Here is a 23,937-nt window from a genome sequence, read left to right on the forward strand (position 1 = left end):
GTTTGCTTTGTTGTTCTAGGTCCCTCGTGATTTTTGCAGGTTTACAGGGCAGATGCCACCAGATCTACCCCTTTTGTTGTTTTTGTATTGTTTGATTTTTTTTTCTTGATTTTTCTTTTACTTTTTTGGAAGGGGGTTTGGGATTTGAGTGTCCTATTTTTTGGGGTTTGGGATTTGAGCATCTTAATTTTGCGGGTTTGGGATTTGAGCGTCTTAATTTATTGGGTTAGGGGTTTTAGGCATAGGACTTCAGGGGTTTAGTGTGGTAAATAGTTTGGGTTAGGTCTGTAGGGGTTTCGAGGATTTTTAGGGTTAGGGCTTGAGGCTTTTTTGTGTAAGGGCGGGAAGGGCTAGAGTTACAGTGAGTGCTGTTAAATGTAGTTCTCGAAAACTCAGCCTCTGATTGGCCGTGCTGGCTGTCCAGGGAATTCTGGTAGGTGTAGTTTTCCGGCACCAGGCTTCCGGTAGGCCACATTGACTGCCCAGAGCATGCCGGGAGATGTAGTTCTGGGACTCTGGACTTCCGGGAGGCCATGTTGGGTGCCCAGAGCATGCCGGAAAATGTAGTTCTGGGACTCCAAACTTCCGGGAGGCCATGTTGGGCGCCCAGAGCATGCCGGGAAATGTAGTTCTGGGACTCCGTACTTCCGGGAGGCCATGTTGGGTGCCCGCAGCATACTGGGAAATGAAGTTCTGGGACTCCGTACTTCCGGGAGGCCATGTTGGGTGCCCAGAGCATACCGGGAAATGAAGTTCTGGGACTCCGGACTTCCGGGAGGCCATGTTGAGTGCCCAGAGCATACCGGGAAATGAAGTTCTCGGGAACTAGGGTTGGGGTTAGGGACTAGGGCTGGGGCTAGGGTTAGAGTTTAGGGTGAGGGTTGGGGTTAGGGTTAGGGGTTAGGGCTAGTGAATGCTGGTTCTCTGTGTTTGCAGATGACAGTGAGCGTGTTTAAACTAATTCCAGTCGAAGAAGTTTCAGTTACTTGCTTGGTAACGTTATCAGTTCAACATTAAAAGCTGCAGCAAAAGCAAAAGGGGATTTTTGCTTCTAGAAACACCACAGGTCTCTTGTCTGCTCTCTGAATGTTTTTGAGATAAAACAGATTTTAAAAAACAAAGGAAAAAAAAAACACAGCTGCTTCTTTTGCTCTCTTCCTACTTTCATGTGCTTTGCCCCTCCCTGTTGCGAAGCACGGACGAAAGCACGACAGACACCAGTGTTATAAGTTGCCCCCTTAATTAATTTTCAGAGAGCATTGCATTAATAATAGAAAGGAATTTATTGAGTAAGCAACAGCAAGCAAAACAGCGCTGGGCAGCCGGGGAGTCTCGGCTCCAGCCAACGGCGCGCACCTCACCCCCGCCACGGGTCCCTTTTTATATCTTGGTGATTTCAGGATTACGCAGCACATCCTGGTGTATTCTGCGACTGCGCGCACTGTTGCTAGGGGGTCGTCTCTGTCCCTCTGGTGGTCGTGAAGATGAAGGCCGTAGTCTTCCTCCGCGTTGTGGTTCAACTTCTTTCTTTATTTGGTCATGTTGGCCCAGCGTGAGACAGGAAGGCAAGATGTTGATACACTAGTTTAACAACTTATCAGGAGATGGTTACATGAACTTTGCAGCAGTGGTTTTTTAACAAAAGAGGCTACTGAGATGCAGAAGGAGAGAAGGGGAGGGGGTTCTCTATTTTGTTACATTAAGCAAAAGAATTTTCATAGTGTCTAGCCAAGCATTATACAGCTCCTTACTTGCAGCAGGAGTTTTCACAACTCCCGTTCCTCAAACAGGAACTCCTTGTTTTATAATACAAAAGACAATGAACAAACATTTATTGTGTATTACAATCCTTCCTTTTTCTTTTAGTTACTCATTTTGTTCATTGAATCTCTGCAATGCCTGGCTACTAAGAACTAATGTTTCCTTGATTCCTTTGTTGGTACTTATTGGCTCGTATTTGGCATGTATGAGCATTAGATGTGCCGCTTCTAAACATCCCTTTACAATCGCAATCAGTTTATTAAAAATACATGGTCCAAAAGTTAGTGCTATTATTAATAACAACAAAGGTCCTGCTATTGTTGATAATAAAGTAGTAAGCCAAGGTGAATAATTAAACCAAGATTCGTACCAGCTCTGTCGGGCTTCATTCTCCCGTTTCCTTTTTTCCAACCCTTCCCTGGGTCTTGCCATTGTATCTCTTACCACTCCAGTGTGATCAGCATACACAGCATTCCTCTTTCAGGGCTGCAAACAGCCCGTCCTGTTGAAAAATACCAAATCTAATCCCCTATGATTTTGTAACACTACCTCTGAAAGTGACCTGATAGATTTTCCAGGGCCGAGATGGATTGTTCAATTTGGGTCAGGTCCTCGTCCACAGCAATGCGTAAGGAAGTAAATTCTTGATTTTGTTTAACCAATGAGGCTACCCTGGTCCCCACTCCAGCTCCTGCCAGGATTATTAGGGTGGCCAAAGTTAGAGCCGTGAATGGTTCCCGTCTTTCCAGATGATAACTTGCCACTGTGTGCTGGGTATACATACAATCCTCAGGGTGGTATAGAATCCTTGGTATACAAAAATCACGAGACGCATTTAGGAGTTTTAGTGATAGACAAGGAGTTACGCCCACTCACGAACAAACCCACCTAGCGTTGTTGGCTGGGATTAGCCACTCGGTTGATTGTTTTCCATTCTCCATGGTATTACATAGGTGACACTTCCCACTAGGAACCGTGCCCACACACCTACCACCTCCAGTGACTTGTGTTAGTGTTACCCTTATGTCTTTTCCCCAACTGCAATGTAGAGGGCTGTTCTTGTTTGTGCGGGTGGGCTCCCCAGGATCCCCAATAGCATCATAATATGAAGGCCTTATACTAAAGCATAATCAACAGTGTTTTGTTACATTTGGGCTTGTTTTGTTTAATAATTGGTAGCTGGCATTCATGACCCCCCTCCCATATGTTATTCTCAGCTATGTTATCATTCTCGGCTTTACCTGAGCTCATAGGGCTGCTGAGGGTTGGCACTGTAGTATTTTCCGCAGGCTGGATTCCCTGGACACTTTCTGACAATACCTCATTTGGTCCTACTGCCTGAGCCTATCAGCATCCTTCTTTTTATTAGTATGAGTCCTCCCCTATCTGTTCCGTGTTCGTAAAATCTGACATTTTTCCTAGTACCCAGCTAGTATCGTCCAAGTTTGTTATATTTATATATAGAACCTTGCAAATTTCTTCATTTCCGTGGAAGGTTCCTGTATACCCTATACCATGCCCTTGCCACCTGTAACGGGGATCCACTTGTCAGTTACAACCTTGCGGCCCATATCCCACTTGTAAGAATTTATTCCGACCAGCCCCGAGTGTCCAGTCCGTAGCAATGGTTTCACACCCCCAGTATGCACAATAATACACGTTTGGGTAATTACAGTACCCCTTTCCTGGGTTAGAACTTGGGCAGAAATAAAATCCTGATCGGTTAAAGCATGGCTGCACTGACACCAGGTCACATAATGTGATGCGGAAACTGGGAGCACCCGCTGTCGTTGTTTGCTGGATGATGAATTGATCCTCCCATCTGATTAAGCTCCATTTAAAAGGCTGGTGGGGATGCGCAGACCCATAGCTGACCAAAACGATGATACTGACTCCCATGTATCGTAGGAGGTGGTCGGAGCCCATCTAAATTGTCGGCCCCTCCGTCCCCCACCGTTTTCACTTCTCTGCCTCGCTTGTCAGTTCGGTTGCAGCGAACTACAAGGTATTGGTTCTTCTTGGCAGCAGCAGTGTTCTTCAGGGGAACCTACTAGGGAGCCTTCGAAACAGGGCCTCCTCCCCTTCCCACGATACACAGATAATATACAATACTTATCGAGTCCGTCTTAGTGTCAGCTTCAAGTCGTCAGGGCCTGGAGCTGCCTCCCATTTACCTTCCCGGACTGGTCCTTTCACACGGCTGGCATGCGTCCATCCTTTCTGCGCAGTTCGAATAGCCGTTTCTGTGGTAAGCAAAACAACATAGGGGCCTTCCCCATAGTGGTGTTAAAAAAGTCTCTTTCCAAGTCTTAATTAGAATTGAGGGTGATCAAGTGGCAATTCCGAGTCATAGGGCATACCATATAGCATTTCAAAAGGAGAAATTCCTACATCAGTTCTGGGCTGCGTCCATATGTTTAACAGTGCAAGGGGTAAGCATTTTACCCAAGAAGCCTTAGTTTCCAGCACAAGTTTTGTTAGTCGTTTCTTAATTTCACCATTCATTCGCTCTACCTTTCCAGAAGAGGAGGGGTGCCAGGGGCTGTGAAAATCCCACTCAATCTCTAAGGCCTGCTTTAATCCTTGCAGTAAAGCTTTACACCCATTCAGTCACGTGGTCAATTAGGACAAACAAGTAACTCAGTAAAGTCTACCTGTATACTTTGGAAAGGTCAAAGCCCTGGCTCCCGTCCCCCTCTAGATAGGTTACAGAAGACCTTTTTATTTACCCTTTGACATATAGTACATCCTCTGCATGTGTGCTTCCCTAAAGTATATATTCCTACACAGACATGCTTTCTTAGAACAACATCACACATTGCTTGCACCTCCCAATGATTCTTCTGATGTAAAACAGTTAATATTTGCCTCATTATCACTTTATTCAGCATTTCTCTCTCATCAGGGAGTATCGATTTTCCTTAAAATGATCCACATATTTGTAACATTAATACCTCCTTGGGAGGTTGTAATTGCTCCAAAATCTTTTTTAGAATTTACCCAAATAGATAGGTGGCCCTGTAAACCCCTGAGGTAAAATTGTCCACCTATATTGTTGCTTCCGCCCCCATTTCAGGGTCTTTCCAGTCAGAGGTGAATATACATGTACGTTTGCTCTCAGGGCCAGAGAGCACTCCATTAATAACACTGTTATTCCAGTCTAACAATTTACTAGTTGAATGCCCAATTTAATCATCAAATCCCTTCCCAACAAGTTAGTCTCTGCCTTGGATACATACAATAATTGCCCCGTGATCATTTTATCCCCTAGTCTCAGCTTGGTATCCCCCAAAAGTGGCACTGTTATCCCAGTCCCTTCTACCCCCATCACATTTAGGGTTTCATTAGTTAATTTAATCCCTGATACTTTACAAGTCAGTAATGACTTAGCTGCCCCAGTGTATTGGGTTTGATGGCAAGGTTCGGGGGGTGTGAGGGGTGTGGGGGTGCGAAACTGCAGTGGCAGCCCCCGTGAAAAAGACAAAAACAGAAACCTCCCCGTGGCAGATAAGGGACAATTTCATCTGGCCCTAAAGGGGCCCACTGCTGCCCAGAGCCAAGCCATAGCAACACAGTCCGTGCCTCTGTGAGAGCACATCCACGAAAACAAACAAACAAACAAAGAAACAAACAAAAACCTGCTGCTCAACAGCGGCTAGGAGAGCGAGAAACCCCCCCGCAGACACCAAAGTCAGTGCAGAAGGAGGGGGAGGAGGCGCTCCAGGTGCTGGAGCCGAAGCCCCCCTGCGGCCGCTGGAGAGGCCCCTGGTGGAGCAGGCTGTTCCCCCTTCCCCGATGCTTGGGAAACTGAACAAACACCACAGCAAATATGCAAATATACCAAAACTTCTAGACTGTTACTTAGATAATGCCTACATCACCTTTCCCTGCTCATTCAACTTCGAATACCTTTAACACTTTCAACAAACCTTTTAACACTTCCTTTATCTTTCTCTAGCCTTTACTTTTCTAATGCCGACATCAAAGGCTCAGTCAGGGGCCAACTTAATTCCATACCTTTTCCCTCCAAGATGCTGAAACAACATCAATATACAACATTTCATCCTGTTTTCCTTCTCTCCACAAAAACATTGACTGTAATATGGTGTTATAATTAGTAGTTCCATTTAGGGGCCACTCCGCTCCATCCTCTAGTTTATAAAGTGGCCACCACTGATTACAATATTTGATAAGAGTTCTTTTACTTTCTGTACCCTCTCACCCCACTATATCCCTCCAATGTGTTAGTATACATCCTAGGAGGCTTTCCCTTGGGATTTCTTTGCTTTGAACTTTTCCTATTGTAATCTACAGTGGTTAATATTCCACCGTTTTCCTAGAAGCTCTTTACTAGTCAATCCCAATCCCTCCAAAATCCACAATATACAGATACACAAGTAAAATCAAACCACTGTAAATTAACTGCCTGTAGACAATTACACTGGGGACATTTAAACCTGATGAGCCGATAATATGCCTGGGCAAATTTTGTTCCCTTAGACATACACCTCAATGGCAGTTCTTATATTAACATATTAACATATGTATAAAAGAACACTTTAACAAAAATGCCCGGGCTTTTATATATACAATATACAATGTGCAGTTATTATTCCAGTTAGAATTATTCCTCAGCAGCTGCAAACATTATGCCAGTTGCCATTAAAGCTCGCTTACCCTCCTCCTGTCTCTTTCTTAAAATCTCAGACGTCCCTGGAGTTAATGGGGACTGCCACATATTCCTAGTCACTGGTCCCTGAGCGCTAGAGTCAGAGTTGTTATTGGCATCTCCCTGGGGTTGCAGATAAAGAAGCCCGGGAGTCAGAGGGGCTGCAGGTGGGGGTGGTGGAATATAGGGAGGCAGTGGGGCTGGGATCTCTAATTCTCGGTTTTTCTTGTGCCTCCCATCCCCTCCTTTTTCTTTTAGAGGATATAAATTGGCTCGAGTTTCCGAGCTGATCCACAAATGTGCATATTCACTTTCTTCCAAACTAAAAGGTTCTTTTGAGTTTACATAAATATTTAGGGCCTGGCAAACCCAATCTTCAAAGGACCCAAATACAGGCCAGTAAAGGTGGTCTCCTCAAATCTGTTTACCACCCCAAACTTCAACACAATAATGTATCATTTTTACTTTATTCCTTTCCCGCCTAAAAGGGGAATCCTCCCAATTTTTAATCATTAATCCTGGGGTAACCTAACATCTGTCGTTACCCCACCCATGGGACCAGAAGGCTTACTCTTCTTCTGTCCCATCTTCTGGAGTGCCTTCACACACACACAAATCGCTTCCCCCTTTTCGTGGCCCAGTCCCTCGCGGGATGTGGGAACCGCACTACTGAGGGGTCCACACTCGCTTCGTCCGCAATTGGACGTCTCACAGCGACACGCTCCAGGATACCCAACCCCAACCGAACGGATCACCGGCCTATACTTACTCACTCCTGAGTCTTCGTTCGGTCTTCGTGCACAAAGATTACTAGGGGTTGCCGGCTTTATTTGCTTGCTGCCGAATTTAGGGTTCGTCGGTGAAGGATTTGAATGAAAGCAGTCCTAGCGAAGGCCGCTGAAATCAGCGGGGCGCCCCCTCCGAAGGTCTTTCAATCAGATTGCCTTCATCCGAGTCACGGCACCAAATTTGTTATAAGTTGCCCCCTTAATTAATTTTCAGAGAGCATTGCATTAATAATAGAAAGGAATTTATTGAGTAAGCAACAGCAAGCAAAACAGCGCTGGGCGGCCGGGGAGTCTCGGCTCCGCCAACGGCGCGCACCTCACCCCCGCCACGGTCCCTTTTTATATCTTGGTAATTCCGGGATTACGCAGCACATCCTGGTATGTTCTGCGACTGCGCGCACTGTTGCTAGGGGGTCATCTCTGTCCCTCTGGTGGTCGTGAAGATGAAGGCCGTAGTCTTCCTCCGCGTTGTGGCTCAACTTCTTTCTTTATTTGGTCATGTTGGCCCAGCGTGAGACAGGAAGGCAAGATGTTGATACACTAGTTTAACAACTTATCAGGAGATGGTTACATGAACTTTGCAGCAGTGTCTTTGAACAAAAGAGGCAACTGAGATGCAGAAGGAGAGAAGGGGAGGGGGTTCTCTATTTTGTTACATTAAGCAAAAGAATTTTCATAGTGTCTAGCCAAGCATTATACAGCTCCTTACTTCAGCAGGGAGTTTTCACAACTCCCGTTCCTCAAACAGAACTCCTTGTTTTTATAATACAAAAGACAATGAACAAACATTTATTGTGTATTACACCAGCAGAGTCAGATCATGCTTCACCATTTTATTGCCCGAATAGCCCAACTTTTATAGTGAATTTTACAGGGGTGGACAGTGTTTCACACAAGATTATTGGTCAAAAGCACTCAGACAAACCGTTAAGAAAATAACACCACCTGCAAGAAAAGAACCCCCCTTTTGATTAGAAGTTAGGAAAACAACCCCCTTTGTGCTTAACGGCCACGTAGACCTAGTCCTTGAGGCCAGCTGCTGATAACAATATTATCTGAGTTCCTTAATTGGGTGATGTGGGAGTCATTGCAGCGGGAGCTTCTCACAGTTACTCTGGCAGCTTGGTTTGCTCAGCTACAGCAGGCCCTGAGATTTCTAAGGCCTACCCCTGGTTGCTTAAAGCAAGCTTAGATCGAACAATTATGCCAATTCCCAACACCTCCCCTTTCCCAGGTGATTGGGTTTGGGTGCTGGGCGGGGCTAAATGCTATATGAGCCCCAGGCATGCCATCAGGGAGCTCATTCTGCCTGGGCTGCTCTTTGGGGTCAGTGCTTTCTTTTTCCTTCTGTCCGTTGCAGGGTTGTTTAGGCAGGCTGGAGTCTATGGATTTCTGGGTTTTAAGTGCTTGGAATTCACTTAGGAGAAGGATGTTTAGTAGGGGCTGCTGGCTCACTGTTTTTGGGATGGTGGGATACTCTTCTGTTTTTTAAGCTATATTTTAATCTCTAGATATATAAAATCACTGGTGTAACTCACCAGAGGACTAAAACCAGCTTGACTGCATGCTACGTGTGGCTTGGCAGTGTAGATGCAGCATTACCAAGAGACTGAGCAGGGTTGTATCAGAGTCACCTCTTTCCTTTGCAAAGGGTAAGTCTGTGATTACCCCTGCCGAGGCTTGTGTGTGTGCATGTCTTTTTGGATCTTGTGGAACTCAGTTTTCTTTTTTGTTTTTCTTTGTGTGTATGCGTGTTCTTCTTTTTTTTTTTTTTGTGAGGGTCAAATAGTGTGTGTGCTGAGTGTGGTTAGAATGAGGAGGTGGGGAGCTGCTCAGGACTGGTAGGTTTGGTTTCTAGGAGTATGCGGCATCCTTCCCCTGCGACGTGACTAATTGTTGGGCTGGAACTTTCCAGCTCGTGTGTCTTAAGCAACGTAGCTTGTGTAGCGTGTGTTGTGTGTCCTGGGCAGAGTTTGCAGTGGTGCTGTGAACGAAGAATCTCAGAGCTGTTGAGCAGCTGAAGTACCGGAGCTGGGAAGAGAGAGGTATTATTGCAGTAGGTACGCTGTGGCTGTGAGGTGCCTCAGAGTGTGTGTTTCTCTTGTCTCTACAGGTGCTTTGTGCAGTTGTGGACAGGGAAGGGAAATCCTCGTGTCACGAAGCTCTGAGGGAAGGTTTGTGTTGTCAGCCTGGTCATCCCTTATCCGAAGCGAAGGGAAGACGCTCAGGTGTTTCCCTGTGAGGGTCCGAGGTGAGGCTGTTTGGGATAGAGGAGCAGTGTGGCAGGTGGGTGCTTGCAAGCACAGTGGTCGTTGTGTCCTTTTGTGTTCCCAGGTGGCGTGGGTGATGCTGGCCGCTCCTTTCAAGCTTGGACCTAATTTGCAGGTACAGAGGCAAGTGGCCTGCTGTTTTGAAAGGATAAAACTAAAGATGGGGTCCCTTTTGTTGTTGAGGGATGGGTGCTACTGCTGTCAGCTGAATGTTTATCTTCTGCCTGTGTTTTTCCTTTTGTTCAGGCTGAAACGCAGTGCGCAGTGCAGGACGTCTTGACCCGAGCTGCCTCTGCAGTGACTCTGGTGCGTGGTGAGCAGAGGTAACTGTTGTTTTTGGGGCGCGGTTGTCACTGCAGTTATCTTCCTACATCCAATAGAGTAAAATTCCAGTTTGCCTTCTTAAGGTGCTATAAGTGGGTAAAGAGAACAGATGGAAGCATCTGCCACGTGGGGCAAGCAAGCGGCTGAGGTACAGGAGGGGATGAGAGTATGTGATTTTTTTTTTTTCTGGGGATGAAATGGAATCAATTTTGTTGGTGTATAATCTGTTCTGCTCCTAGATTTTTCTTTCAATGTGAAGAAAATTTTGAGCTAATTCCAGGTAAGAAAGTTCCAGTTACTTGCTGGGTCGTATTGTCCTTTTAATATTCAAAGCTGCAGCAAAAGCATGAGGATTGTTTCTTTTAGAAACACCCCAGTTCTCTTGTCTGCACTCTGCATGCTGTTGAGCTAAAGCAGACTAAAAAAATAAATACAGGAAACACACACACACACAAAAAAACAACAATAACAAAAAAAAAAACACCATTGGGTGATGTGTTTTGAACGTAACGATCATTTAATCCCTTTGTTTTCCCAGGTGGTGTGGATGATACTGGTTGCACTGTTGGAGCTTGGATTTGGAGAGGAACAGGTGAGCAGATCCATATGTTGCATCAGCAGTAGTCAGCATTGTGGAGAAGGTGGGCATCATGGCTGGCATACTAGTGAATGCTGGTAGTCTGTTTGTTTTTGCAGATGATGATGAGCCTGGCAATTGACTAAGATGACAATCAGTGCCTGTGCATTTCTTGAGGCGGAGGGAATTTACCATGCAGCAACCTGAGAGCTAAGTTGGGGGTCACCTGGTATTTGCGTATCTGGGGTGGCTAATGGGAGCTGGGAGCCAGAGGAGCATGGTGCCTGCTGGCTGACTAGACTTGGTTCCACGGTGAGGGTGGTTCAGGCTGGGTCACGTTCAGGCTGCTTGTGGCCGGGTCACCAGGCTAATAGAAGCAGCGGGATTATTTTGTAGCTTGAGTGCGTGCGCCAGGCAGGACAGTTTCCTTCTGTTCGTCTGTCCTGTAGTGTTGCTTCTGCAGCGTCTGTTCTGTGCTTCTCGGGTCTTGATATCCTCCTAGCTTTTGACACTGGACTGACCAGACAGGGGACTTGGTAGCGGTGCTGAAGGGCCTCAGTGCTTGATTTGTCATCGTGGCTCTGATCCGAGCACTTCTTGTCTTGCAGTCGCTGCTTGAAATGCAGTTCTGTTTCAGGTCTCGTGCATCGTATTCGGTTTGAGATCGCGTCTGTTTCCATCCTCACTCTTGAAGAAGTCATCTGGGCCGCATCAGGAGCTCTTGCTTGGGAATTGATTTCCTAAGCGTCGTCTTATGGGGTTTTCAGTCCCCATCCTTCTGGTCTCTTGCCTTGAAGGCAGGCTTTTTAGGCCTCCATCATCCCAGTTCTGGCAGTTGCTTCCAGTCGCGTGTCGTGACATTTGAGTCTCTCCTTGGGTCTGGTGCAGAGCACCTGTTCTGACTTGCTGTTGCCATAGGGCTTCCCTCTGGGGGTCGCTTTTACTTGCGCCATGTTGTGTGTTTTGTTTGTAATGTTTGTGGCGTGCCTGTGTGTGTATGTGTTTAGTCTGGAGCTGTCCTGCCTGACAGTTAGTGATGACAGCTAACATGGCAGTGCATGGGTGTACGAATACATTGTCTGGACTGTTTTGGCAAAGACATCCGGTCAGCCTCTGGGCGCATACTGAAGGGCAGCTGGCACAGTCATCTCTGGAGGTTGGGAGATGTGGATTTGGCAGAGTTGATCTGCTTGCGAGCAGATGCTCGCATAATGCTTGAACGGTGCACTGTCAAATCTTGAAAGCTTACAGATAAGGGGTTTTGAAAGTTTTATTTTTATTTCTCTCCTGTCCCCAGTAGAGTGTGTACCTTAGTAGGAACTGCTCACAGGAAAGAGCTCCTTCTGGAACTGTCCAGCACTCGGTAGGCAGCTCGGTGACTGGCTTGATCTACTTCTGAGGTGCTGAGGTAAGGGGGCTGCTGTTTTGAAATGATAATTTGTAAATGGGGTCCCTTCTGTTGTTGAGGGATGGGTGCTAATGCTGGCAGCTGAATGATTATCTTGTGACCGTTTTCATTTGCTAAAGCTGAAACACAGTGTACAACACAGGACTTGACCACAGCTTCTTTTAGCAAGGTGAGCGATGAGCAGATCTAGCAGTTACTTTAGTGGTGCAGTTGTCACTGCAGTTACTTAACTGCACAAAGTACAGTAAAAATCCTGTTTATATTTCAGAGGTGTGTTGTAGCTGGCCTAAGAGAGCAGATGGAAGCATCTTCCTCGAGGGCAGGTGAGGGGGGCAGAGGTTAGGGAGCAGATGAGAGTAACTGTCCTATCTGTGCTGTGTCTTTGGATGCTGCTTCAGCCTATGCTTTTCTTTTTGTTTCACAGGTGTGTCGCACAGGCTGAGTGGGGCCAAGCTGCACTCTGAAGAGCAGCACGGGAAGGGCGGGCTGTTTGTGAGCTGGATTGGAGCAGAACTGCCAAGTAGCACGAGGTGACTGCGAAGGGTCTTGCTTTGCAGGTGCCATGGCAGGCTCTCCACAGAAGCGGTTGAGGATTTGAGAAGAGGTTGCAGATCATCGAGGAGCGACACGTGCAGGGACGGCTTGAAAACGGTATGGCTGCTTTCTCTTCTGTTTATCAGGTGTCCCAGGCGACGTGGGCTGTGATGTTAGTCTTTAGGATCGGAACAAAGCAGGTGCTGATGGCAGTCTTCTTCGGTAGGCAAAGAGTTGCCCGCAGCCCTGTCCTGTGTAGCCTGGGCACGCCTCGCTGAGGATGAAGCTTGCTTTCCAGCAGTTCTGGAAACTGTGTTGAAGCTGAAATGCTGTGTCTGTGTTAGGTTTGGGGTTGCACCTTGGTGAGTGTAGGGATGGGTTTTAAGTGGGTGCAGCGGAGGGCCTGGCCCCAGTGTCCTGTAGTGTGTTTTGACCCATCAGCATAGCCTTTTGGTTCTCAGATAGCCTACTGAAGTAAGTGATTTTTCCTGTGAGTGGAACGGAATTGAATTCTTCTTTTGGCATGTAATCTGTTCTGCTCCTGGATTTTTCTTTGTAAATGAAAGATTGAGTTAATTCCAGGTGGAAAAAAAAGTTACTTGCTTGTTTGTATTGTCCTTTCAATATTGAAAGCTGCAGCAAAAGCATGGGGATTTTTGTTTCTAGAAACACCCCAGTTCTCTAGCCTGCACTCTTCATGCTGTTGAGCTAAGCCATATAAAGAAGTTAATAAAACCACAGCTGCTGCTCCTCCTCTTTCTGCTTTTTTTTGTGCTTTCCCCTTGCACTTTCCCAGGTGATTGGCTTCAGGTTCCAGGTGGGACCTAATGGTAACTGAGTTGCAGGTATGCCATGAGAGAGCTCCTTCTGCCTGGGCTGCACTTTGGGGTAAGTGCTTTGGTTTTCCTTCAGTTGTGTGGAGGGTTCTTTATGTGGGTCAGAGTCTATGGACTGATGCATTTTCAAGTAGAAACCAGTACTCCTATCTTTTTGAGGTGGCAACTGGTAGGATCTGTCATTGTAAAGCAATCTAGTAGTAGGTGCCTGTATTGCATGCAGCTCTTCCTCAGGTGAGTAGTAGTTATAGCAGTGTTACGGATAGTATGGTGATGTTACTTTGTGTGTTTGCTTTGTGTTTCTGGGTCCCTTATGATTTTTGCAGAATTACGGGGCTTTTTGTGAGACTTTGCCTTTATGTCAAATCTTATCAAAGTCACAACCTTGGTGGCAAAGTGATGGAGCATGGTTTAGGAGAAATGTATCATTGAAGCTCCCTGTGTGAGCGTGTATCTGAAAATGGCAGCAGTGGGCATGTAAGGGGTATTCTGCTTCAGGTTTAGGGACAGTTTATTGTATTTCTGGAGCTTTTGCCTGTGGTTTTGCTGTCTGTTGAGTCTTTAGACCTTGCAGCCTTCTAGTCTTGATGTCCTTGAATTGACATATCATAAGTATGTTTATGAGGTGTGGCTAGGTAGTTGTATTTCGGAAACAGTTGAGCATGGTTCCTTGACCACATAAGTGCAGTAGTGCTTAGAGAGTGAGCAGGGTCACCTCCTTCATCTCTAGAGAATAAGTCTGTTCGGGCCCATTTCGGCGCGGCGCCGCCCGGGCCCATTTCGGCGCGGCGCCGCCCGGGCCCATTTCGGCGCGGCGCCGCCCGGGCCCATTTCGGCGCGGCGCCGCCCGGGCCCATTTCGGCGCGGCGCCGCCCGGGCCCATTTCGGCGCGGCGCCGCCCGGGCCCATTTCGGCGCGGCGCCGCCCGGGCCCATTTCGGCGCGGCGCCGCCCGGGCCCATTTCGGCGCGGCGCCGCCCGGGCCCATTTCGGCGCGGCGCCGCCCGGGCCCATTTCGGCGCGGCGCCGCCCGGGCCCATTTCGGCGCGGCGCCGCCCGGGCCCATTTCGGCGCGGCGCCGCCCGGGCCCATTTCGGCGCGGCGCCGCCCGGGCCCATTTCGGCGCGGCGCCGCCCGGGCCCATTTCGGCGCGGCGCCGCCCGGGCCCATTTCGGCGCGGCGCCGCCCGGGCCCATTTCGGCGCGGCGCCGCCCGGGCCCATTTCGGCGCGGCGCCGCCCGGGCCCATTTCGGCGCGGCGCCGCCCGGGCCCATTTCGGCGCGGCGCCGCCCGGGCCCATTTCGGCGCGGCGCCGCCCGGGCCCATTTCGGCGCGGCGCCGCCCGGGCCCATTTCGGCGCGGCGCCGCCCGGGCCCATTTCGGCGCGGCGCCGCCCGGGCCCATTTCGGCGCGGCGCCGCCCGGGCCCATTTCGGCGCGGCGCCGCCCGGGCCCATTTCGGCGCGGCGCCGCCCGGGCCCATTTCGGCGCGGCGCCGCCCGGGCCCATTTCGGCGCGGCGCCGCCCGGGCCCATTTCGGCGCGGCGCCGCCCGGGCCCATTTCGGCGCGGCGCCGCCCGGGCCCATTTCGGCGCGGCGCCGCCCGGGCCCATTTCGGCGCGGCGCCGCCCGGGCCCATTTCGGCGCGGCGCCGCCCGGGCCCATTTCGGCGCGGCGCCGCCCGGGCCCATTTCGGCGCGGCGCCGCCCGGGCCCATTTCGGCGCGGCGCCGCCCGGGCCCATTTCGGCGCGGCGCCGCCCGGGCCCATTTCGGCGCGGCGCCGCCCGGGCCCATTTCGGCGCGGCGCCGCCCGGGCCCATTTCGGCGCGGCGCCGCCCGGGCCCATTTCGGCGCGGCGCCGCCCGGGCCCATTTCGGCGCGGCGCCGCCCGGGCCCATTTCGGCGCGGCGCCGCCCGGGCCCATTTCGGCGCGGCGCCGCCCGGGCCCATTTCGGCGCGGCGCCGCCCGGGCCCATTTCGGCGCGGCGCCGCCCGGGCCCATTTCGGCGCGGCGCCGCCCGGGCCCATTTCGGCGCGGCGCCGCCCGGGCCCATTTCGGCGCGGCGCCGCCCGGGCCCATTTCGGCGCGGCGCCGCCCGGGCCCATTTCGGCGCGGCGCCGCCCGGGCCCATTTCGGCGCGGCGCCGCCCGGGCCCATTTCGGCGCGGCGCCGCCCGGGCCCATTTCGGCGCGGCGCCGCCCGGGCCCATTTCGGCGCGGCGCCGCCCGGGCCCATTTCGGCGCGGCGCCGCCCGGGCCCATTTCGGCGCGGCGCCGCCCGGGCCCATTTCGGCGCGGCGCCGCCCGGGCCCATTTCGGCGCGGCGCCGCCCGGGCCCATTTCGGCGCGGCGCCGCCCGGGCCCATTTCGGCGCGGCGCCGCCCGGGCCCATTTCGGCGCGGCGCCGCCCGGGCCCATTTCGGCGCGGCGCCGCCCGGGCCCATTTCGGCGCGGCGCCGCCCGGGCCCATTTCGGCGCGGCGCCGCCCGGGCCCATTTCGGCGCGGCGCCGCCCGGGCCCATTTCGGCGCGGCGCCGCCCGGGCCCATTACTCAGGTGGAGCTACTGAGCAGGTGAGATAAAGGAGTTGGGAACAGAGTGGTATTGCACAACTGTATGTTGCATTAGTTGTAGTGTGCTTTGTGCAGGAGGTGGGTTTTAGGGCTTGCATGGTAATGAATGCTGGTTCTCTGCGTTGACAGATGGGGATGAGCCTGTTTAAAGTAATTCCAGTTCAAAAAGTTTCAGTTATTAGCTTGGTGATATTGTCAATTCAAAATTAAAACCTGCAGAAAAAGCCAAAGGCGATTTTTGCTTCTAGAATCACTGCAAATATTTGGGCTGCTCTCTGCATGCTTTTGAGATAAAGTTGTTTTTAAAGAAGAAAGAAAAAGAAAAACAGCCACTTCTCTTGCTCTGTTTCTACTTTCTTGTGCTTTGCCCCTCCCATTTCCCAGGTGATTGGGTTTGGGTGCTGGGCGGGGCCAAAAGGTATATGAGCCCCAGGCATGGCATCAGAGAGCTCCTTCTGCCTGGGCTGCTCTTTGGGATAAGTGCTTTGTGTTTCCTTCAGTCAGTTGCAGGGTTCTCTAGGCAGGCTGGAGTCTATGGATTTCTGGATTTCTAAGTGGTTGGAATTCTAGATCTCTAAGTGCTTGAATTAGAGGGATATTTAGTAGAGGCTGCTGGCTCACTTTTTTTTAGGATGGCCGCGTATTCTCCTGTTTTTGAGATGTATTTTAATCTCTGCATGTTTAAAACCACTTGTTTTAGTCCCCTGGAGAGTTACACCAGCTTGATTACATGCTACATGTGGCTTGGCAGCGTAGATGCAGCATTACCAAGAGACTGAGCAGGGTTGTATCAGAGTCACCTTTTTCATCTGCAAAGGGTAAGTCTGTGATTACTGCTGCCGGGGTTGCTGTGTGTGCATGTCTTTTTGGCATTTGTGGAGTTGTGTTTTTTTTTTTTTTTTTTTTGTGTGTGTGTATGTTCTAAGTTTCTGGTTTTCTGAGGGGTAAACAGTTAGTGTGCTGAACGTGGTAGGCAGGTGGAGGTTGGGAGCTGCTCAGGACTGGTAGGTTTGGTTTCTAGGAGTATGCGGCATCCATCCTGTGCGATGCGACTGATTGTTGGGCGGGAACGTTCCAGCTTGTGTGTCCTAAGCAATGTAGCTTGTGTAGCGTATGTTGTGTGGCCCGGGCAGAATTTGCTGTGGCGCTGTGAGCGAAGAATCTGAGTTAGAGCTGTTGAGCAACTGAAGTAAAGGAACTGGGAAGAGAGAGGTATTGCAGCAGGTACGCTGTGGTTGTGAGGTGCCTCAGAGTGTGCTTTTCTCTCGTCTCTACAGGTGCTTTGTGCAGTCGTGGACAGGGAAGGGAAATCCTCGTGTCACGAAGCACTGAGGGAAGGTGAGTGTTGTCAGCCTGGTCATCCCTTATCCGAAGCGAAGGGAAGACGCTCAGGTGTTTCCCTGTGAGGGTCCGAGGTGAGGCTGTTTGGGATAGAGGAGCAGTGTGGCAGGTGGTTGCTTGCAAGAAGAGTGGTCATTGTGTCCTTTTGTGTTCCCAGGTGGCGTGGGTGATGCTGGCCGCTCCTTTCAAGCTTGGACCTAATTTGCAGGTACAGAGGCAAGTGGCCTGCTGTTTTGAAAGGATAAAACTAAAGATGGGGTCCCTTTTGTTGTTGAGGGATGGGTGCTACTGCTGTCAGCTGAATGTTTATCTTCTGCCTGTGTTTTTCCTTTTGTTCAGGCTGAAACGCAGTGCGCAGTGCAGGACGTCTTGACCCGAGCTGCCTCTGCAGTGACTCTGGTGCGTGGTGAGCAGAGGTAACTGTTGGTTTTGGGGCGCGGTTGTCACTGCAGTTATTTTCCTACATCCAATAGAGTAAAATTCCAGTTGGGCTTTTAGAGGTGCTATAAGTGGGTAAAGAGAACAGATGGAAGCATCTGCCACGTGGGGTAGGCAAGCGGCTGAGGTACAGGAGGGGATGAGAGTATGTGATTTTTTTTCTGGGGATGAAATGGAATCAATTTTGTTGGTGTATAATCTGTTCTGCTCCTAGATTTTTCTTTCAATGTGAAGAAAAGTTTGAGCTAATTCCAGGTAAGAAAGTTCCAGTTACTTGCTGGGTCGTATTGTCCTTTTAATATTCAAAGCTGCAGCAAAAGCATGGGGATTGTTGCTTCTAGAAACACCCCAGTTTTCTTGTTTGCACTCTGCATGCTGTTGAGCTAAAGCAGACCAAAAAAAAAAAAAAAAGGAAACACACACACACACACACACACACAAAAAACAACAATAACAAAAAAAAAACCACCATTGGGTGATGTGTTGTGAACGCAACGATCATTTAATCCCTTTGTTTTCCCAGGTGGTGTGGATGATACTGGTTGCACTGTTGGAGCTTGGATTTGGAGAGGAACAGGTGAGCAGAACCGTATGTTGCATCAGCAGTAGTCAGCATTGTGGAGAAGTTGAGCAATGGGGCCAGCGTGCTAGTGAATGCTGGTACTCTGTTTTTGCAGCTGATGATGAGCCTGGCAATTGACTAAGATGACAATCAGTGCCTGTGCATTTCTTGAGGCGGAGGGACTTTACCATGCAGCAACCTGAGAGCTAAGTTGGGGGGCACCTGGTATTTGCATATCTGGGGTGGCTAATGGGAGCTGGGAGCCAGAGGAGCATGGTGCCTGCTGGCTGACTAGACTTGGTTCCACGGTGAGGGTGGTTCAGGCTGGGTCACGTTCAGGCTGCTTGTGGCTGGGTCACCAGGCTAATAGAAGCAGCGGGATTATTTTGTAGCTTGAGTGCGTGCGCCAGGCAGGACAGTTTCCTTCTGTTCGTCTGTCTTGTAGTGTTGCTTCTGCAGCGTCTGTTCTGTGCTTCTCGGGTCTTGATATCCTTCTAGCTTTTTACACTGGACTGACCAGACAGGCGACTTGGTAGCGGTGCTGAAGGGCCTCAGTGCTTGTTTTGTCATCATGACTCTGATCCGAGCACTTCTTGTCTTGCAGTCGCTGCTTAAAGTGCAGTTCTGTTTCAGGTCTTGTGCATCGTATTCGGTTTGAGATCGCGTCTGTTTCCATCCTCACTCTTGCAGAAGTCATCTGGGCCGCATCAGGAGCTCTTGCTTGGGAATTGATTTCCTAAGCGTCTTCTTATGGGGTTTTCAGTCCCCATCCTTCTGGTCTCTTGTCTTGAAGGCAGGCTTTTTAGGCCTCCATCATCCCAGTTCTGGCAGTTGCTTCCAGTCGCGTGTCGTGACATTTGAGTCTCTCCTTGGGTCTGGTGCAGAGCACCTGTTCTGACTTGCTGTTGCCATAGGGCTTCCCTCCGGGGGGTCACTTTTTCTTGCGCCTTGTGTTGTGTGTTTTGTTTGTAGTGTTTGTGGCGTGGCTGTGTGTGTATGTGTTTGGTCTGGAGCTGTCCTGCCTGGCAGTTAGTGATGACAGCTAACGTGGCAGTGCATGGGTGTGCTAATACATTGTCCGGACTGTGTTGGCAAAGACATCCGGTCTGCATCTGGGCACGTACTGAAGGGCAGCAGGCACAGTCATCTCAGTGTTGTTTGTCACATGTTGGGGGGGGGGAGAGTATATCTGCTTGTGAGCAGCTGTTTGCATAGTGCTTGAATGGTGTGGTTAAGGAGGTCTGTCAAATCTTGAAAGCTTACAGATAAGGGGTTTTGAAAGTTTTATTTTTATTTCTCTCCTGTCCCCAGTAGAGTGTAAACCTTTGGAGGAACCTGTCGCAGGAAAGAGCTCCTTCTGGAACTGTTCAGCGCTCCGTAGGCAGCTCGGTGACTGGCTTGATCTACTTCTGAGGTGTGCTGAGGTATGGGGGCTGCTGTTTTGAAATGATAATCTTGTAAACGGGGTCCCTTTGTGTTGTTGAGGGTTGGGTGCTAATGCTGGCAGCTGAATGATTATCTTGTGACTGTTTTCAGTTCTTAAAGCTGAAACACAGTGTACAACACGGGACTTGAACACAGCTTCTTTTAGCAAGGTGAGCGATGAGCAGATCTAGCAGTTACTTTAGTGGTGCAGTTGTCACTGCAGTTACTTAACTGCACAAAGTACAGTAAAAATCCTGTTTGTATTTCAGAGGTGTGTTGTAGCTGGCCTAAGAGAGCAGATGGAAGCATCTGCCTCGAGGGCAGGTGAGGGGGCAGAGGTTAGGGAGCAGATGAGAGTAACTGTCCTAGCTGTGCTGTGTCTTTGGATGCTGCTTCAGCCTATGCTTTTCTTTTTGTTTCACAGGTGTGTCGCACAGGCTGAGTGGGGCCAAGCTGCACTCTGAAGAGCAGCACGGGAAGGGCGGGCTGTTTGTGAGCTGGATTGGAGCAGAACTGCCAAGTAGCACGAGGTGACTGCGAAGGGTCTTGCTTTGCAGGTGCCATGGCAGGCTCTCCACAGAAGCGGTTGAGGATTTGAGAAGAGGTTGCAGATCATCGAGGAGCGACACGTGCAGGGACGGCTTGAAAACGGTATGGCTGCTTTCTCTTCTGTTTATCAGGTGTCCCAGGCGACGTGGGCTGTGATGTTAGTCTTTAGAATCGGAACAAAGCAGGTGCTGATGGCAGTCTTCTTCGGTAGGCAAAGAGTTGCCCGCAGCCCTGTCCTGTGTAGCCTGGGCACGCCTCGCTGAGGATGAAGCTTGCTTTCCAGCAGTTCTGGAAACTGTGTTGAGGCTGAAATGCTGCGTCTGTGTTCGGGTTGGGGTTGCACCTTGGTGAGTGTAGGGATGGGTTTTAAGTGGGTGCAGCGGAGGGCCCGGCCCCAGTGTCCTGTAGTGTGTTTTAACACATCAGCATAGCCTTTTGGTTCTCAGATAGCCTGCTGAAGTAAGTGATTTCTCCTGCGAGTGGAATGGAATCGAATTCTTCTTTTGGCATGTAATCTATTCTGCTCCTAGATTTTTCTTTGTAAATGAAAGATTGAGGTAATTCCAGGTGGAAAAAAAAAAAGGAGTTACTTGCTTGTTTGTATTTTCCTTTCAATATTCAAAGCTGCCGTGAAAGCATGGGGATTGTTGCTTCTTGAAACACCCCAGTTCTCCTGTCTGCCCTCTGCATGTTGTTGAGCTAAGCCTTATAAATAAGTAAATAAACCACAGCTGCTGCTCCTCCTCTTTCTACTTTCATGTGCTTTGCCCCTCCCCTTTCCTAGGTGATTGGGTTTGGGTGCTGGGTGGGACCAAAAGGTATATGAGCCCCAAGTATGCCGTCAGAGAGCTCCTTCTGCCTGGGCTGCTCTTTGGGGTAAGTGCTTTGTTTTTCCTTCAGTCAGTTGCCGGGTTCTCTAGGCAGGCTGGAGTCTATGGATTTCTGGAATTCTAAGTGCTTGGAATTCACTTAATAGAGGGATATTTAGTAGAGGCTGCTGGCTCACTGTTTTTTGGGATGGTTGGGATACGCTCCTGTGTTTGATCTGTATTTTAATCTCTAGATGAATCAACCCACTTGTGTAACTCTCCAGAGGACTAAAACCAGCTTGATTACATGCTAGAAGAGGCTTGACCGCGTTGGTGCAGTATTACCAAGAGACTGAGCAGGGTCACCTTTTTCATCTGCGAAGGGTATGTCTGTCATTACCCCTGCCGGGGCTGCTATGCATTCATGGCCCTGTGGCATTTGTGGACTTCATTTTTTTTTTTTTTTATTTGTCTGGCTCTGGTCTCTGTGTTTGAGTCCTCTGCATGTGCTGCACTGTTTGCGTATCCATTGTGGATGTGACCTTCTCTCTTTGTTTCTTGTAGCTCAGGGCGTAGGCACGGAAGCTTGAATGAAGCATGAGGGTGAGTGGACAGCAGTGGGGGCCCCGAGTTGGTCGGTGGACTGTGTGAGTCTGCTTCACCTGTCGGGCCGGCTTTGCAAGTGCCTTGTGACAGCAGAGTACGTTTCCTGCCACGTTTCTGACACGTGCCAGACGTCAGCGGTTCCCATTCCTGAAATGTTGGAGATGCTCAGAGCACAAGAGGAGCTGGGAGCATGATGCATCTCCTTGGGATGTTAGGTGAGCGAAGCGGTGGTACTGCGTTGGAGCACGTGGCTCTGGGGCTTCTTGGCTGTTGCAGCAGGGGAGGAAAGGAGTGGGTATAGACTGTTTTGTGGATTGTCATGTGTGTCTGTTCTTTCTTCCTGGTCTAAGCCCCGTGACCTTGGTTCGGCACACTGAATGGAAGTGCTAAGCCTGGATCGGGAAGGTGAGTGGAGAAAAGTTGGAAAACGGGTATTGTTTTTGGTGTAGAAGTCTCTTGATGCATCTCTGGGTGACTCCTCTCTTTCAGGGACGAAGAAGGTGCTGGGAACATCCTAGCTGGCCTCTGTGGTCCACGTTGATGGTTGATTCTGAGCCCTGAGAATTAAGTCCAGGGGCAAATACTGCATGTTGGGGAGTTGTTTAAAGGGCGTCTATCTGATTTCAGTAGCGGAGCAGGTCAGTTGACTACTGTTTTGTTTCTGAGGAGGTTGTTTCACTGGAAGAAATTTGGCTAGTGTGCTGGTGCCTGATGGCACTTCATTTCTGCAGGTGAAGAGGAGCCTTGTGCCTGAAGCAATGTCCTGGCTAGTCTTTGTGTTCCTTGGTGAGGATGGAACCTGCCTCCCAGCATTCCCAAGCTAAGTTGGGGGCAGGGGCAAGTGCTATGTTTGAGTTGGGGTTGTGAATGCACCCATAGGGCGAGGGTCTGTGCTTTTAAGTCATTGCTTTGGATGGGGCCTTTCAGGATTGATCAGGTCAGGCAGAGAGATTGTGTGGGGAGTTCTGTCACGTACAGTGTGAACACATTGCAGGCAGGGCAGTCCCAGCTTGTCATCTGTGTTCTGTGTTGTCTGTGCTGTACTGTGCTGTTGCTCTTGGTGCTCAGCAGGCCCTGGCTAAGTCATCCTGAGGGTACTGAACACTTGACATCACTGGAATATTGCTGATGTTCAACTGGGAGCTGAGCACCTCTCGTCTTGCAGTGGGAGCTTAAAGGAATCCCTTCTGTGTGTGTAATACTTGTTTGTATCAAACGTGTCTTGATATGATCAACATATATTTCATGCTCCTCAGGTCTTGATATCCACATTTCCTTCTTCCACTGGACAGATTAGATGGGCAACTTGGTAGCCACACCAAAGTTCCTAAATGCTTGTTTCATCATTGTAGGGCTGATGCAAGCACTTGTCTTGCAGTCGCTGCTTAAAGTGCAGATCTGTTTCAGGTCTTGTGCATCGTATTCGGTTTGAGATCACATCTGTTTCCATCCTCACTCTTGCAGAAGTCATCTGGACCGCATCAGGAGCTCCTGCTTGGGAATTGATTTCCTAAGTGTCTTCTTATGGGGTTTTCAGTCCCCATCCTTCTGGTCTCTTGTCTTGAAGGCAGGCTTTTTAGGCCTCCATCATCCCAGTTCTGGCAGTTGCTTCCAGTCACATGTCGTGACATTTGAGTCTCTCCTAGGGTCTGGTGCAGAGCACCTGTTGTGACTTGCTGTTGCCATAGGGCTTTCCTCTGGGGGGTCACTTTTTCTTGCGCCTTGTGTTGTGTGTTTTGTTTGTAGTGTTTGTGGCGTGGCTGTGTATGTATGTGTTTGGTCTGGAGCTGTCCTGCCTGGCAGTTAGTGATGACAGCTAACGTGGCAGTGCATGGGTGTACTAATACATTGTCTGGACTGTGTTGGCGAAGACATCCAGTCTGCCTCTGTGCACGTACTGAAGGGCAGCAGGCACAGTCATCTCTGTGGTGTTTGGCAGATGTTGGGGGTTGGGGGGACAGTTGAGCTGCTTGCGAGCAGCTGTTCGCATAGCACTTGAATGGTATCCTTGAGGAGGTCTGTTGAATCTTGAAAGCTTACAGATATGGGGTTTTGAAATTTTTATTTTTATTTCTATCCTGTCCCCAGTAGAGTGTAAACCTTTGGAGGAACCTGTCACAGGAAAGAGCCCCTTCTGGAACTGTTCAGCGCTCTGTAGGCAGCTCGGTGACTGGCTTGATCTACTTCTGAGGTGCTGAGGTATGGGGGCTTCTGTTTTGAAACGATAATATTGTAAATGGGGTTCCTTTGTGTTGTTGAGGGATGGGTGCTAATGCTGGCAGCTGAATGATTATTTTGTGACTGTTTTCCCTTGTTCAGGCTGAAACGCAGTGTGCAGTCCAGGATGTCATGACCCGAGGTGCCTCTGGAGTGACTCGTACGTGATGAGCAGAGGTAGCTGTTATTTTTGGGGTGCGGTTCAGTGCAGTTATTTTCTTACAACCAATAGAGTAAAATTTCAGTTACTCT

General features: G+C 49.9%; 6 long non-coding RNA genes across 6 annotated transcripts; 5 read left to right on the top strand and 1 right to left on the bottom strand.

The window, feature by feature from the left end:
- Nucleotides 1-3,688: 3,688 nt before the first annotated feature.
- On the bottom strand, nt 3,689-7,340 carry LOC116501682. Its single transcript, XR_004254493.1, has 2 exons — nt 7,200-7,340; nt 3,689-4,004 (listed from the first exon to the last, which is right to left on the bottom strand). It is a non-coding gene; the product is annotated as an uncharacterized LOC116501682 (long non-coding RNA).
- A 2,736-nt stretch (nt 7,341-10,076) lies between these two features.
- Nucleotides 10,077-10,489, top strand: LOC116501661. Its single transcript, XR_004254475.1, has 3 exons — nt 10,077-10,092; nt 10,351-10,404; nt 10,479-10,489. It is a non-coding gene; the product is annotated as an uncharacterized LOC116501661 (long non-coding RNA).
- A 6,525-nt stretch (nt 10,490-17,014) lies between these two features.
- Nucleotides 17,015-17,482, top strand: LOC116501673. Its single transcript, XR_004254482.1, has 3 exons — nt 17,015-17,076; nt 17,237-17,287; nt 17,419-17,482. It is a non-coding gene; the product is annotated as an uncharacterized LOC116501673 (long non-coding RNA).
- Nucleotides 17,483-17,624: 142 nt separating this feature from the next.
- Nucleotides 17,625-18,677, top strand: LOC116501670. Its single transcript, XR_004254477.1, has 3 exons — nt 17,625-17,772; nt 18,041-18,094; nt 18,195-18,677. It is a non-coding gene; the product is annotated as an uncharacterized LOC116501670 (long non-coding RNA).
- A 1,265-nt stretch (nt 18,678-19,942) lies between these two features.
- LOC116501672 lies at nt 19,943-21,654 on the top strand. The gene is made up of 4 exons (XR_004254481.1): nt 19,943-20,155; nt 21,117-21,246; nt 21,427-21,465; nt 21,597-21,654. It is a non-coding gene; the product is annotated as an uncharacterized LOC116501672 (long non-coding RNA).
- A 162-nt stretch (nt 21,655-21,816) lies between these two features.
- On the top strand, nt 21,817-22,235 carry LOC116501674. The gene is made up of 3 exons (XR_004254483.1): nt 21,817-21,873; nt 21,958-22,106; nt 22,200-22,235. It is a non-coding gene; the product is annotated as an uncharacterized LOC116501674 (long non-coding RNA).
- The last annotated feature ends 1,702 nt before the right edge of the window (nt 22,236-23,937 follow it).

The sequence above is a fragment of the Aythya fuligula genome, unplaced genomic scaffold (assembly GCF_009819795.1).
Source record: "Aythya fuligula isolate bAytFul2 unplaced genomic scaffold, bAytFul2.pri scaffold_63_arrow_ctg1, whole genome shotgun sequence".
Taxonomy (NCBI): domain Eukaryota; kingdom Metazoa; phylum Chordata; class Aves; order Anseriformes; family Anatidae; genus Aythya; species Aythya fuligula.